This window comes from Microcaecilia unicolor, chromosome 3, assembly GCF_901765095.1.
Source record: "Microcaecilia unicolor chromosome 3, aMicUni1.1, whole genome shotgun sequence".
Classification (NCBI taxonomy): Eukaryota; Metazoa; Chordata; class Amphibia; order Gymnophiona; family Siphonopidae; genus Microcaecilia; species Microcaecilia unicolor.
Window position 1 is genome coordinate 70,144,381 of NC_044033.1, and position 17,461 is coordinate 70,161,841.

The window sequence follows — 17,461 nt, forward strand, 5'->3', positions numbered from 1 at the left end:
CAGGGATGCATTTTCTTCAATACAGAACAAAATATAAGACATGCACATTTTCAAAGCTGACATTATCTTTCTCTAAATATATAAAAAATGTATTTGTATCCTTGTTTTCTGATCATTTTATTTTATTTTTTCATTTGGTTGGTCCTTGTTTCTTTACTGCTTCATTTTGTTGCTTTTCTCCAAGTCCCTATCCAGGATCTCATTTCTATTTTCTGTTTCTTCACTGTCCTGTCTTCTTTCTAATGCCTGACACTGATCCTTCTGTTTCATTATTGCCTCCATTTCTCTCATCTGCATTTTTGTGAACCTGTATCTGGATTTCATTCTTCCTTCTCCCCTCAATCTTCAGTTTCCTCTTTCACCTACTTATCAGCTTTCTACTTCCTACTCTTTCCTCCATTCTCTTCCCATCTCTACCTCTCTCTTGTTCGTTCCCCAGCTTTCTATTCCCTGATTTTCACTCACTTTTCAGTTCCCTATTTCCAGCCTCTATATTCATCACCTCCCAGGCCTCATCAATCTCTGCCTCTCATCATAAGTACATAAGTACATAAGTAATGCCATACTGGGAAAAGACCAAGGGTCCATCGAGCCCAGCATCCTGTCCACGACAGCGGCCAATCCAGGCCAAGGGCACCTGGCAAGCTTCCCAAACATACAAACATTCTATACATGTTATTCCTGGAATTTTGGATTTTTCCAAGTCCGTTTAGTAGCGGTTTATGGACTTGTCCTTTAGGAAACCGTCCAACCCCTTTTTAAACTCTGCTAAGCTAACCGTCTTCACCACTTTCTCCGGCAACGAATTCCAGAGTTTAATTACACGTTGGGTGATGAAAAAGTTTCTCCGATTTGTTTTAAATTTACTACACTGTAGTTTCATCGCATGCCCCCTTTTCCTAGTATTTTTGGAAAGCGTGAACAGACGCTTCACATCCACCTGTTCTACTCCACTCATTATTTTATATACCTCTATCATGTCTCCCCTCAGCCGTCTCTTCTCCAAGCTGAAAAGCCCTAGCCTCCTTAGTCTTTCTTCATAGGTAAGTCGTTCCATCCCCGCTATCATTTTAGTCGCCCTTCGCTGCACCTTTTCCAATTCTACTATATCTTTCTTGAGATGCGGCGACCAGAATTGAACACAATACTCAAGGTGCGGTCGCACCATGGAGCGATACAACGGCATTATAACATCCTCACACCTGTTTTCCATACCTTTCCTAATAATACCCAACATTCTATTCGCTTTCTTAGCCTCAGCAGCACACTGAGCAGAAGGTTTCAGTGTGTTATCGACGACGACACCCAGATCCCTTTCTTGGTCCGTAACTCCTAACGTGGAACCTTGCATGACGTAGTTATAATTCGGGTTCTTTTTTCCCACATGCATCACCTTGCACTTGCTCACATTAAACGTCATCTGCCATTTAGCCGCCCAGTCTCCCAGTCTCGTAAGGTCCTCTTGTAATTTTTCACAATCCTGTCGCGATTTAACGACTTTGAATAACTTTGTGTCATCAGCAAATTTAATTACCTCGCTAGTTACTCCCATCTCTAAATCATTTATAAATATATTAAAAAGCAGCGGTCCTAGCACAGACCCCTGAGGAACCCCACTAACTACCCTTCTCCATTGTGAATACTGCCCATTTAACCCCACTCTCTGTTTCCTATCCTTCAACCAGTTTTTAATCCACAATAGGACATTTCCTCCTATCCCATGACCCTCATCTCCTTCCTGTTATTCATCTCCTCACCATCTCTAGTCATTTTCATGTCTTATCCCCTTATTCAGGTTCCCAGTCCCCTTTTTACCTCCCCTATTTCCACCCCCTGTCACCTATGTCACCTTCTTTTTATCCCTCACTCTTTGTAGCCTTCTTTTTTCCCTTTCCCTAGCAGCCACTGTCCCTGCCTCTTCTCCCATAGATTTTCTCTACTTCCCTAGCATCTACTACTATATTTTCCTTCCACCTTAACCCCAACATCCATATATATACCCCTCCATCTTCACCTTCCCCTGTATATTCCTATGTTTCTTCCCCTTCCCCAACAATATCTGTCCTTCTCCTTCTCCCACCACCAATGCCCTCCTCACATCCCCTGTATCAGGCTCAACACCAAATCTTATCTCCCATCTCCCACCTATCCCCAACCCCCTTTATCCATTCCCACAGAAGACTGGTCTCATCAGCCTCATTCTCCTATCTGTCCAACACCACTAAATCTGCTGCAGATAAGGGAGCTCCTTTCTTCACTCATTCCACGCTAGCCACCAGCACCACACAGGAGTTGAAAGTAGAGAACAAATACGTTCATATTGCACATGAAACAGGAAGTAGATTCTCTGTGATTTTAGAAGCTTTGTGGTGTTGGTAGCCAGAGCAGCTGGAATGAAGAAAGGAGCTCACACTCTGCAGCTAATTTAGTGGTACCAGACCTGGCAGTAGTTGAAAGGAGCAGTTGGCATACGTTTTGGTGGAGTCAAGAGGCTGGTGCACCTAAGGAGGTTTGAACAGGAGACAGTGTGACATCACAAAACTGAAGCCAGTCCACCTAAGGATGTTGTTATGCTCCCCAATGCAGCTGCTGCCATCTTGGTACTCCCAAAACAATCTAATTGATAGTGTGACAAGCTCTGCCTACTGGCTTCAGACCAGATAATGGTTCAAACACTCTCCTGCTGTCTGTTTTTCATCAAACCTCCTTGGGTGCACAACAACAATATGAAAATGGTGGCCCATCACAAAGAGTGACATTCACCACCACAATGACAGATTTTCTAGCGGTGCGTCCAGGGTATAAATTTGGAAAGATCTGCATGTTTGGCTTTCTAAATGCTGCAGAGACTCTAGAACAATGATTATCAACCTTTTTTCAGGTAGGACACACCAGAAAGCCAATGCTCTTATATGTGACACACTGTATATACAACCTTCAGGGACCTTTGGTCTGACAATATAGCAGTTATTATGAGTTAAATGTAAACATGTTCTATATCCACAAAAGTCCAACCTCCCCCAACAAGTGCAGACCGTAACTAGGATATTTCTCCATGGAAGTCACAACATAATTATTCTGATTCTCATGTCATCGGAGCAATAGCAACATAAATCTCTGTACCAGGCACATTGTGAAATTCAAAACCTAAACAAAATCCACTAAACACACATTTAGCAAACATGTCATGCAACAGTAACACTAATACTATAATTCAAACAGCAGGAACCTTACCTATTACTCCTGGGGAAATTTGGCACAAAATGAAAAATTCTACACAAAATATGTTGCAGAATTTTAAAATATTGTGCACAGAATTTCCATCTTTATTTGTAACTTTTGTATGCAGAACTTCCCCAATCACAAGGCCTAACCACTCCCCCAGTTTCTTCCTTCACCAGTAATATTGCTCTCCAAGTTCTAGCCTTCTGTGTCCTCTCTCGCCAACTTAACTTCAGGTTCCATCCTCCCCACCCTGTTTTAGCTTGAACCCCTTCCATTTCCACAGCTTTCTCTGCCCCCTAGTTCTTTCTCTCCCCTTAGCTCCCTACCCCTATCTCTCTGCATTCTTTCTCTCCTTGCCTCCACATTACTGTGTTTTCCTCCCTGATAATGTGGTATAAAGAAGAAACAAGCAGTTGCACATCAGATCACTTCCTCCTGCTGGCCTGGGCCCACTGCTTATTCAACCACGCAGGACTCTGTACAGCAGTTGAGCCTAGGTCAGCAGAGAAGGAAGTGGTCTGATGCACAGCCGCTTTTTTCTTCCTTATGCCACATTGTGTTCAGTTTTGGAGGCCGTATCTTGCTAAGGATGTAAAAAGACTTGAAGTGGTCCAGAGGAAGGCGACAAAAATGGTATGAGGCTTTACCAAAATTTGTATGAGAAGAGACTGGAAGACCTGAATATTTTATATACCCTAGAGGAGAGGAGGGACAGGGGAGATATGATACAGATGTTTAAATACTTGAAAGGTATTAATATAGAAACAAGTATTTTCCAGAGAAGAGAAAATGGTAAAACTAGAGGACATAAATTGAGGTTCAGGGGTGGTAGGCTTAGGAGTAATGTCAGAAAATTCTTTTTCACAGAGAGGGTGGTTGTTGAGTGGAATACCCTCCTGAGGGAAGTGATGCAGAAAAAAATGGTGATGAAATTCAAAAATGCACGGGATGAACAGAGGATCTCTAATTAGAAAATGAATGGTATATAAAAAAAAGCCCAAACTTAAATGGTTGCATTTATGTTTGCATGTTGAGTGGTGCTTTACATGGTGATTCTGGCTGTGAAGAACTAAGGCCAGTGCTGGGCAGACTTGTATGGTCTGGGACCCATACATTTATTTATTTCTGCATTTGTATCCCACATTGTCCCACCTAGTAGTAGGTTCAATGTGGCTTACAGTCGTCTAAAAGTAAATGGGTTACAAGTATATAGGTTCAAGGTGGTTTATAGTTCACTTAAGGTAAGCAGGTTGCAATGTGGTTTACAGTTATCTTGAGGTGGATGTGTTAGGTGTCATAGAACCGTTTGAAGAGACGCAAGCCTAGTTCAGTTCTGTCTGTTGTGATGGATATGAAGTGTTTCCAGTGATCCGCTTGGCTATGTTGGGTCATCGGTAAGATATTGTCTGAATAAATGGGCTTTCAGGTATTTCCGAAAGTGTAGGTAGTTGTCTATGAATTTTAGGTCTTTTGGTAGTGTGTTCCAGAGTTTGTTGTAGACATAAGAGAAGCTGGATGCGTATGCATATTTGTATTTTAGGCCTTAATAACTAGGGAAGTGAAGGGTAAGGGAGGATGTTGCTCTCTTGGTTGCATTCCTAATTGGTAGGTCTTTTAGGTTGATCATGTAACCAGGTGATATACTGAAGCTTATTCTGTAGGTCAGAGCGCAAATCTTGAAGGATATGCATGCTTTGATAGATAGCTTTTGAAGTAATGGTCTAGCGCTTTCAAATTGTTTTTTTTTTTCGGAATATGAGTCTAGCTACCATATTTTGTGCTGTTTGTTGTTTCTTTAAGGAGTTTCTGTCCATTCTTGGTTCTGTATTTTAAATTTCTGGTTTGTTGGGAATCTATATGCTAGGAGGTCTAGGGCATGATCTTTTACTTGGGTTGTGTTTACTGGTGGTGGTTGGAAATCCCTGCCGGTGGCAGGGCAGCATGTGTGAATCACAGCCGCTGCCCGGTGACTGTTGGAACAAAGGTAGACTGGGGGGGGGGGGGGGGGGGGGGGGAAGGAGGTTGAGGGGTTGAGGCAAAGAAAGAGTAAATATGAGAACTGAGACAAGGTTTTGTAAATTAAATTCTGTACATGAATTTATCTGAATATTCAGCATTAGCAATTAAGTCTACCACTTATACCCCAACCCAGTGGTTCTCAACCTAGTCCTCAGAATACACCTACCCACCTAGCCAATCAGACTTTCAGGATACCCACAATGAATATACATGAAAGAGAACTGCACACAATGGAGATAGTGCGTGCAAATTTATCTCATGTATATTCATTGTGAATATCCTGAAAATCTGACTGTCTGGGTATGTGCCAAGAACTGTGTTGAGAATACCTACCTCAACAAGATTTTTATATATAAAACACTATCTGCCCAGAGCTGAATATCAGCACTGAGCACATGGCAGTAACTTTACAACATGTTTCCAGGGTTGTGAAATCATACAGGTGCAATGGTGTAGCTAGGACTGAATGGGCCCCAGGTGGAAAAATTGTTTCCCCTCTCTCCCAAGGTAGTGGGGACTGAGGGGAGGGTGGCCTGGAATGTGTTTGCTTTTTTTCAGGGTTTGTTTACTGGAACTTTGAAAGGGTTTCTTGTCATAGAAATAGAAACTGAAATGCAAGATATCAGAAATGTACATTTCCTAAAGCTGTTATTTTACAGTTAATAAATTTAAAAAATATATACTTTTTTCTATATTTGTTGTTTCACTTTCTGCTTTTCTCTGCTTTTTCTCAACTGTCTTTCCAGAGTCTCCTGTCATTTTGATATCTCTTCTCTATATTCACTATCCATCTTTTCCTCCCTATCCCTATCCTCCTCCCATATTCATCATCTGCCCTATCAGTGTCCTTATCACTCCCCTGTGTCCAGCATCTCTTCTCTGTGTCCCTGTCCCTCCACCTATCTAGCTTGTTGTCTCTTTCTTCTCCTCCTTCTACACTTCCAACCCCAAGCCCATCTCTCTCCTCCTCCTCCCCCACCCCCAAACTGGCATCATTCTCTTCCTCCAAACCCATGAGGGGGCAGATATAAAGGAAGAAATGTCAGGACCTGTTTTGAGGGGGTGGGAGAGTACAATAGCAAGCAATCCCTACTATAGGACAGCCCTGGGCATTGTGCCAGGATCACTTAATGGTAGCTATGCCCTTGCATGGGTGCATAAAATGAACCTAGTTTATTAAGGCGACATACAGACCTATCATCTCAGCAAAGATCTCCTACTGAGCAGCCTTCCCCTCCATCAGCAGCAGGATATGACATTATATTAACACATCTCCTGCTCCCACAGGACCAGTCTCATGAAGAGAACAGCAAAATCTCACAACTCTTATCATGAGACTGGTCTCGCTGCAGCAGGAGATGACATTTTGTTACCTGTCCAAGAGGGAGGTGGCTTTTTCGTGCCCCAGCCGAGGTCTGTCAAGAGATGGAGCCAGGAGGTGCACTGGGCAGATTGGGATAGAGTTGGGGGTATCTCTCTCTCATAGACTAGGTCCCCTTGGTAGCTCTGAACATATGTACCTGTGTTCCTTTATAACCAGGGCTTTTTTTTGAGGGGGTACTTGGGGATGCTGAGTACCAGCACCTTTTCCATTGTCTGCTAAAATTGTCCCATGCCCCCCAAGTTTTAATGAAAGATCTCAGGCTCTACACACCAATTCTGCTTTGTCATAAATTCTGTGACTGGTTGCAGGGGGTCTGGCTATTGTGGGGTGGGTCCCTGAAGGGTGGCCTGGAATTTGAGTACCGGCACCCTTTTTGCTACAAAAAATGCACTGTTTATAATATCTGTTTATAATATATAATATTATATAATATTATATATATAATATCTGTTTATAATATATCTTTTTGAAAGTTCTTGCACAAAACTGAACCTGCTCCAAAGCAGGCATAACTTTTTCTTCCTAAGTTTACATGGATTCATATGTATTCTATAACATATATGTGCATCGTGTATCACCTCTGCCTGCCCTCTGCTTCCTTAAATGCCTATATATATAGGAACGGATTCAGTGAATGATATCCAAATTTGGAATGGGATAATTCAGCGTGGAGAGCTATTCTATAAAGGATGCTCCGAGTTCAGAACAGTCGTCCCCAAACCTGGTCCTGGAGGCACCCCAGCAAGTCAGGTTTTCAGGATACGCACAATGAATATTCATGAGATAGATTTTCAAGCAGAGGAGATAGTGCATGCAGATCTCTCTCATGAATATTCATTGTGGGTATCCTGAAACCTGACCGACTGCGGTGCCTCCAGGACCAGGTTTGGGAACTGTTGGACTAGTGCTTAGAGCCCATTCTTGCACCAAAATTGGGCACCAGTATTTACAGCAGCTGAAGTTTTTTGAATGCCCTTGCCCCACTCCTAGCCATATCCCTTTTGAGTTGCTTGCTAGAGGATTTAAGCGCACGGGGTTATATAATAGTGTCCAAGAAGATGCAAATTCTTATGAGTGCCAATTAGCTGCAATTATTGATTAACATCTATTTATTGCAATTAATTGACTCATAGGTCGATTAGTTTTCACATTCAACTTCAATCAGTGTGCAAATTTCAGTACCCAAATTTGGGCACCATATATATAGAATCCAAAGGGTACCAAACAAAAATGTTCACTATGCATTAATAGTGCATATTTGCCGTTTTACACAAAATGTTTAAAATGCTACAAAATTACTCCCATTGGGCATTTTTACAAAGGCATGTAAGGGCCTACGTGTGTGCAGCCTGCATCAAATCAGCATTACCATCCGGCTAGCGCTTGCACCTGGCGGTAATTCCGAGTTTGGTGTGTGCCAAAAACCCTAGGCAGAAAATAATGTTTAAGTTTCTACCACGGGGTCGTTCATAGCGGTAATCAGCGGTTGGCATGTGCTGGATGGTTACCGCGTGGGTAACGCATGAGCCCTTACTGCTAAGTCAATGGGTGGCGATAAGGGTTCAGGCCGTAAATAAACATGCGCTGGTTTTAATTTTGCAACACGTCCATTTACCATCCCCCTTCCCAAAAACCATCTTTTTTCCAGATGCCGTGAAGAAATGGTCCAAGGCATGTCCAAAACACGCACCCACACTACGTAGGCCACTTTTTGGTGCGCCTTTGTAAAAGGCCCCATAAAGTTTGAATCATGTCCTGGACCTGCCTTTTTTGTGGCAAAGTTGTTATGGGTAAAATAAGCAAGGGACAAATAATTTCAGCACCCTAAGTTTTTTTTCCAATTAACTCTCAAAGAGACCCTTTTACTAAAGGGCGTTAAGCCATTAACATGGCGTTAGTGTGGGAAAGCAGGCTAAGACAAAATGCATTAAAGTGTTTTGCAGTATTTTGCCTATTATCGCACTTTAAGAGCATGTTAACTATTTTTTCAAAATATTTTTGTAGAGAGGGCATGTCAAGGGTAGGAAGTGGACATTCCTGTGCTATCTGGCTAGCACATTCTGATTAGCGCATGATAAACGGATAACACAGACTTAAGGCTGGTATACTTAGCACCTCCTAAATAGGAGGCAGTAAGTGCTCCCGTGTTAAATTTTTTTCAGGTCTGATGCACTAATGATGTTATTGCACAACCTGCAAATTTGTTTAAAAAGCCATAGAAAAGTGCTGTGTTAAATCTGGGCTTAGTGCATGGAAAGTTCCACGTTAACATGAGCTAAGCCTAAATTTTACCATACTTTAGTAAAAGGGCCCCAAAGTTAGCTGACAGATGTTTTGAACAGCAACCTTTACATGTTTAAAATATTGCAAAAATAGATCCCAAAAATAAAAAAGGAGAGAGCGAGAGAGAGAGAGAGAGAGAGAGAGAGAGAGAGAGAGAGAGAGAGAGAGAACAGTAGTCTAGGATCTGCAGTAACTAGTCTCACTCAACTGTGAGACAATCCGCCAGTCCTAGAGCAAAATGAATACTACAAATAGGCATTTTAGATGTTTTTTACTTGCTGCTTAATGGGATGCTGCTACTAGGCCTTGCTTTGTATGGAGCAAAAGGGACTGAACAGCAGAGCTCAGTGACCTTTTATGATGCCGTCTGGCACACAAAGCACATATGCCAGTGGTGCTAGAGTTTCTTCCTGCAGTGATGCAGCCAAACAGGGCACTCAGAAAGCTGCGTCAAGTGTATACTGATTTGTACAGTGACAGCAATATATTAGGTCTATTGTGTGAGCAGAGCAAATTATAAGTGTCCAGTGTTGCAAAAAACACCAGTGCTAAAGTCTTTGCATAAGTCTTATTTGCAACTCCTTCCAAATGTATTGGAGAAGGGAGGACAGAAGAGGGTCTATGACACTTCTTCACTCTTCTTTTCACACATACATATATATATATTCCTTTAAGTACAGCAGACTTGATTAGTTGTCGAATGTTATTATAAGCTCTCCCAAAATATATTTCTCCAGTGTAAATCATAATTCACTATCCTTGGACTAAATTGAAATCCAAGGGGCCAGAACCGAAGGGAAAACAAATCACAAATCATCATGGCCTCTCTTCAGGAAAATTTCATGAGCCATGTGAAAGGCCAATTACCTGCTGGTATATTTTCTCATGTTTCAGCAAAGACCTGTGGTCTAGCTTGGAGGATATTTGACTCCCTCCTATGGAATTTTACTCCTGTGTACCTATTTTAGCACACGCTGAATTTTGCGGAGTAGACTCTATCATGACTTTTGATTGCCCAACTTTATCTGTGACATTCATCTATTTTTATTATGGTAATAATAATAGTAATTGTTATCATGGCAATTTCCAAAGCTCCTTCCCAGGCACTAAGTCCATGATTACTTTGTACCAGCAGACCTTGCACCTAATTTTGATAGGGGAAATACATGCATTGCTTTCCTTTGAAAATTATCCATGGATGCAGCTTGCCTTGAGCAGCTAATGAAAAGGTGCAAGCAAAATATAAATAAAAAAGTAACAGATATCTGTGGACTTTGCATCTATTTTTGTGTGGGTGAAATTTTAAAGGAAAATATCCTGCATGTATTTATAAAATACAATACATGGGGCTTGCTTTTCTCTCCTGAACTTTACACACCTTTGAGAATGTCTCCTGACTATTTGGTTGACAGTAAGCATGCCATGGAAGTGGGGCATAATTTTAGCTGGATGGAGGGAAGGGCAGTTCCCAGACAGGTCAATTTACCCTAATAAATCACTTTGACTGGACTATATAAAAAGCTGATATCTAGCGGTAGTACTGCAAGACTATTGCTACAGTTTGTGGAAGCCATTTAAAGACAGGCAGCCACTAGGAACAGGAGCAAACGGAGATAGTTTTTGCCTGGAAGACCCCCACTGTATCACCAGGATGACAGTAGGCCCTGAGGGAGCATTGGTCTAAGGAAGGCCATATTGGGAACAATCTCAGGGGGGTCCATCTTGGGGAAGGGTTTAAGAGGGGATTAAAATTGGTGGGGAGGACTTTCAGCAGAAGGGTTTCAGAATTAGTGGGTGGGAAGGGGGGGGGGGGAGAAAATGGCAGAGTCACTTATGCAGGCCCCAGCCGGGACCCTCATAAGTATCTTATGTGGGTGCAGGCTTAATATCGGCCTGGGCCTGCATAAATGCGAGAAGCCAGAAGCAATCCTATTAGACCTGGCAATTCAGTGCTGGTGACCAGACATGGCCCAATATTGAATATCTGGGTCTAATTTAGTTGGTGATAGTCAGTATTTAAAAACCACACTGACTGCCATCGGCTGAATAATGACTAGTTTGAATTTAAACCTAGCAGTGATAGGCAGACAGTGTTGGGATCTAAGTAACAGGATTATATGTTCATAATAGTGGGCATTAGATAATAGTTTCACAGCCATAGATTGAATCAACTGAAGGTGTTTATGGATGTTAAGGGGAGACCACAATAAAGGGTATTATGATAATCTAAATGAGAAATTACAAGTGTATGGCCAATTTATGGAAAAGAGTCATGTGCCAGGGATCTAGAGGAGAGGAAGAGACGTTCAGGGTAGAAATAAATTTCATCTTAGCTACAAGAGTGGGTAAAATTACTTTCAAGTAGAAGAGCAGTAGTGTTGGGTGAGGAGGAAGTTGTAGGAAAAGTTGGAGAACAGGGAGGAGAACAATCGAGGTTGGAAAGGCTGGAGAAGATGTAAGGACAAACAGCCTGGCAGGTGAGTGGGAGAGAGTCAATGGGGAGAAGAGAAGACAAGAAGAGCCAGGTGAAGGGGAGGCAAGATGGCATTAAATATCTGAAAAAACAATTCTGAGACCTTTTTGAGGACACTAATGCATCAAAATAGGAATGTGTAACCTTTTGGAGAATAGAACAGAATTCTTTATAATTGCTTAGAAAGACACTGTGGCTGGAGGGAGAATAGAGCTTGCACCACAGGTGCTCAGCACAACAAATCTCCTATGTGAGCAAATGTAAGCCTGTGAAACCAAGGAGAGTGTTTTTGAAAGCTGCTGGTAATATGGAAGAAGTACCACAAGAGAGGCTTAAAGACAGGTTAATTGCTGGTCCAGGGAAGCACAGACTGGAGAGCCAGAATGGAAGAAATTTGCTGACATAGCAGTTCAGGGTCAAGGTGAGGCAGTGACCTTTCGACATAAGAGAGCTGAGGAAAATGCACAGAAACAGGTCAGAGAAAAATGAAAATGTTTATGGAATGGCTTCACCAGGGGAGAGTAAAAGTCAAGAAGGAATAGGGCTGAAGGGAGGAAGAAGAAAAAGAGAATACAAGACCAAGAGTATGACAAGGGTATGAATAGGAAAAATAATGAATTGAATGCACCCAATATTTCCCAAGAGAGAGAAAACAATTACTGGCTGAATTGAAGGGAGGAAGATTGAAGTCCCCAAAAACAAGAAGTGGGGAGCACGAGGCACAAAGATGAACAAGTAGGACAGAGAGTTCATCGAGGGAGGCTATGGAGGGTGAGGGAAGATGGTAAATTGGGGCCAGAAAGAAAAAGCCATGAGAGGAAGAGAAACAGATGGCTCAGATGTTTAAGAGAGAGAGAGGGGCTTAAAGGATTAGGAGGAGGTGAGAAATGCCATGCCACCCAGATGTTTAGAAGGCCTACAGTATTGGGAGAAAATCAAATCCAATGGTGATGCCTCAAGAAGGAGGTAGGGCAGATCCACCTTGTCTAAGACAGGTTTCAGTAACAGACAGAATCTGGAGGCTGAATGAGGAGATGCATTCAGCTATGAGGGGGACCTTATGCTACATGGAGAGGCATCACGAAGGCCCAGTCTAAGAGGGAAAACAAGGAACCAGAGATTGTCCAGATGTCAGCAACTTTGCAAAGGAAATGAGAGGAATTTGTACAAGGCAGTGTAAAGTACAAGGAAACTTTCCTGAAGGAAACAGAGTGGTCAGTGACCCCACTAGACGGACACTGTAAGAGGAAGCATTGGTGCAAAAGACAACATAGCTACAAAGAGTAGTGGAGAAGGTATCACCAAAAATGAAAAGGAGCAGAGGAGAATAACACACCTAGAGTCTCCCCCAGCTGTGCCCCAAGGAATATGCAAGAAGCAGGTCCTGCTCCTTACGTGCGCTCCTTCGGCACATGCCTGCAGTGCAAGTGCCTTGGAGCCCCAGAGCTTCATTGATAAATTGTGCATATTATTCAGCATTAATTCATGCTACTGAGCAATAGGGTGCAGTATTAACCAAGAAAGTGTTCTACTGATGACCCAGAAAAAAAAAAGCAGAAATTTCATTTTTTCCTCAAGTCATTTCAGATTCAAGTGAATGCACATCCCTAATGGCCAATACTGTGTACGTTAGTGAGCGCAACGACACAAGGCTGATCCTTCTCTCCTGTCAGTCCTGTGATTAGAGAGTCTGTTGCAGCCTAATATTGCTCTCTTCATAAGAATTAAAGAAGAGACTCTTAACTTCCCCTACCATTCACTCCAGTTCCTATCACCACCTAACCCATCCAGTTCTAGGCAAGGTCAGTAGGGGCAGGAGAGATCTACTCCTGTTAACTCCAAGGCATCTAATCATGGCCGACCTGAGCTTTCTATGCTAAAAAGGTAGCACCTAGTCTAAGGCAGTGTTACATTTCAGGCCTTAATGAGCCTTATTGAGTACATGAAAGACAAGCAATACCACGTTATTTACTGTGTCCCAGCTAGAGTATAATTTTGCATCTGGCAAGCTTAATTAATTAATTAATTTAAAGGTTTTTGATAACCTGCACATTCGTGGATACAGGATGGCTGCATGCATAACATAGACACATAGCAGCAACATATAACATTGTTTCTTGACATAGTACAAGGTATCGAACGAATACATTCAAAAGACATCTAAACATATATGGAAAACAATTGGAATATGGTAGGGAGACTGAGAAAAGATCTGCCATCCCAACTGATATCAAATCAAGGAGATTCTTGGCAGAAGAGCCATGCTTTTAGTGTACTTTTAGTACACTTGCACTGATGGCATTTTTGGAGAAGTTTAGCGTGCATATTGGGGCTTTAGAGGTCATTTTTCAGAGTAATTTACTTGGGTGCCACACTGAATTGTTGTGGTTTGGACCACACAATGCATAGATTCACACCACCTCATGCTGAAATTCTACATTTACAGCATTGGAGCAATCTCCTGCAGAGCCAGCTAAATGTTCTCTTCTCCTTTTTTTGAGCTCTCAAATCTCTTACTGCTTTGTCCCTCTCCACTGCTAGATTAATTCCATTTCTATAGACTGTACTTTCATTCCTTTCTATCACTCTCCTACCTTTCTCCTTTTTTCATGCCTTTTCCAACTTTCCTCCTGTCTCCTTTTCTCTTTTCCTTTTCTCTATCTCTTATCTCACACTCTCCCCAATTCTCTCCCTTTCTCTTCTTTCACCTTCTTTTCTCCTTTTCCCACCCCACATCTTCCCATCTCTTTCTTGACTTATCACCACTCTTCATGTAACAACCTGATGCTGGGGTTCACCTCAGGAGTCACCACTCAAGAAAAAGATCTAGGTGTCATTGTAGACAACTGAAATCTTCTGCCCAGTATGTGGCAGCAGCTAAAAAAGGATACATGATGCTAGGAATTATTAGGAAAGGGATTCAAAATAACACTAATAATATTATAATGCCTCTGCATTGTTCCATGGTATGACTTCACCTTCAGTATTGCATTCAATTCTGGATGCCATATCTCAAAATAGATAAGGCAGAATTAGAAAAGCTTCAATGAAGAGTGACCAAAAGGATAAAGGGGATGGAACTCCTCCTATATGATTAAAGGCTAAAGAAGTTAGGGCTGTTCAGCTTGGAAAAGAGATGGTTGATGAGGAATATGATTGAGTTCTGTAAAATTCTGAGTGGTGTAGAATGGGTAAAAGTGAATCGATTTTTCACGCTTTCAAAAAGTACAAAGACTAGTGGACACTAAATTTCATGGAAATAGTTTTATAACAAATAGGAGGAAATACTTTTCACGCAGCGAATAGTTAAGCTCTGGAACTCACTGCCGGAGGATGTGGTAATGGTGGTTAATGTATCTGGGTTTAAAAAATGTTTTGGACAAGTTCTTGGAGAAAACGTTCATAGACCACTATTGAGATAGACATGGGGGAAACCAGTGCTTGCCCTGGGTTTGGTAGCATGGAATGATGCTGCTACTTGGGGTTTTGCCAGTACTTGTAACCTGGATTGGTCTCTGCTGGAAGCAGGATACTGGGCTAGATGGAGCATTGGTCTGACCCAGTATGGCTATTCTCATGTTCTTATGCTAGGAGTAAGGTGCTGTCCACTGTGGCATGATTTCATGATCTCACGTCTGACTATATGGTGCCAGGCCCAGTGGTGTGTGGAACAGGCTTCCATGGGCTCTTGAGAGCCATTTGTTAAGATTTTAAGAATTTTGGGAGCAGTTTCTTAAAGTAGGCCCCCCATGGCTACTTGGATTCCAAAATATGGGCTCGGGCCCCCTCCTAAATTCTCCTTTACTTTCCTGGTGAGGATGTTGAGCCTCACTAGCCAAGTAAATAGACTGCTGCTGCTTCCCACTCCTTGTTTCCAGCTCTGAGCAGCAGACTGGGACTTATTGTGCATATCCAAATCTGCACGAGGGGGGAAAGAGAGAGGCATGCATTCACCCTTGGTTCACCCCCAGACCCCCCAAATTGCAGGGCTGGCTACACCTGGAGAGAGAGCCCATTGTTAAACATTTACCAGCATACTCCTGGCCAGGTCTACAATAACTGAAGGAAACCTCTAAGTTAAACTTGAGGTCATGGATGTATGCAGTACCAGTGAGATACAAGGAAATGTGCATCATTGGAAGCTGGAATTCAGGAGCCAGGCTGGGGGGGGGGGGGGGGGGGGCAAGGGGTGAAGGGGTAAGAGGGGCAGAGATAGTGGATGGTGGATTGTGGACTACAGTGGATCACATGTTTAATGAGAGAAAGTAGTATTCCCTTACTAGTTTCCTGAACTTGGGGGGCCTTTTACTAAGGTGCACTGAAAATGCCTTGTGGTAATGTAGGCGTGGGTTTTGGACCCGTGCAGATCCATTTTTCAGTGCGCCTGTAAAAAAGGCCTTTTTAAAATTTTTGCCAAAAATGGACGTGTGACAAAATCAAAATTGCTACGCCTCCATTTTGGGTCTGCCAGCTATTGACCTAGTGGTAAAGTTTCAGGTGGTAATGACCTACGTGTGTCAAATACCACTTGGCGCACATCCGATACGTGTGTCTGAAAATAAAAATTATTTTTCGGCCGCAAGTATCAGACACATGCCAAAAATTAAATTACCGCACGAGCCACACAGTAGTCAGGCAGTAACTCCATTTTGGCGCACGTAGGGTATGCATAGATGCTTACGCAGATTAGTAAAAGAGCCCCTTTATGAAGTGATCAGAAAATCATGTGGCAAGTGGGGTAGGAAAAAAAATACAGGTACAGTTTATGTATCTGAACAATCCCACTTCAAGCTTTGATTTGACATAATTGAAATATTCAAATACCTCAGAAGTATCACCTTTCTCAGTGGAAATAATATTGTAGAACATGAGGTCACAGTATGAAGCTCCAGGAGCAACATCAGGAACTATTTCTTAGTGCAAAGGGCTGTGAATGAATGAAATGGCCTCTCAATGAAGGTGGTAGAATAAAAAAAACACAACAAAATTCAAGAAATAAGCACAGAGAATTCCTAGTTGCAATCATAGAAACAAAGACACAGAAAAACGTAGACAAAGACCATATGGCCTATTCAGTCTGCCCATCCATGCCCATCCATATTTTCCCTTTCACTATCTTAGAGATCCTATTTACTTGCCTCAAGTTTTACTGAATTGAGATACAGTTTTAATCTCCACCATCTCCACCAAAAGGCTTTCTTTTTTTATTGAATTTCTTTATTAAGTTTTCAAAATTTACAAGATAATACTTATAAATCGGAAATACAGCAAAGTAATTAGAGAAGTAGCATCATTCATCCATATCCAAAAAGGAAAAATGTTAATCTCCACAACTATTTTGCTTTCTCTAAAAAATAGGCAAAATAAACAAAAAAAAGAAAAGATAAATCACTTTCTTAGACCACAATTATATAGGGAGAGGGGGACTTCTAGTTAAAGGAGAGACATAATAGTAATACATTAAAGTAAATGGCCTGGCTCGTATACCCCCAGCTTTTATATACTATTTCTTAATACACATCAATCACTATCTGGACAGTTTCTTACTATCTATAAATGTTTTAAGCTGACCTGGTTCAAAAAAGATGTACTTATTTCCCAGGTATTTAATACAACATTTGCATGGATAAGCCAATACAAAGGAAGCTCCCAATGCTTTAACCTCCTCTCTGTAGACAAGAAATGCTTTTCTACGATCTTGTGTGGATCTAACCACATCTGGAAAGATCCAGATTTTATGACCACAAAATTCTTTATTTGAGTTCTTAAAGTAAAGTCTTAATAAGGCATTCATATCCTGCTCAAAAACGAATGATACCAAAAGAGTCCTTCGCATTGATACTTCTGATATAGATTCCTCTAGTAATGCTGATAAATCTTGTAAATTCAGTTCAGGTGTCTGTATCTTTTCTGTTGGATTCGCCTTAGATTGTTTAGATTCAGGTAAATAATAAATGTTATTTATCGGCGGAATTGCAGCTTGAGGATAAGCCAAAACTTCCATCAAATATTTTTTCAAGAAATCAATCGGGGCGATTCCAGGTGAAACAGGAAAATTTAAAATCCGTAGATTCAGA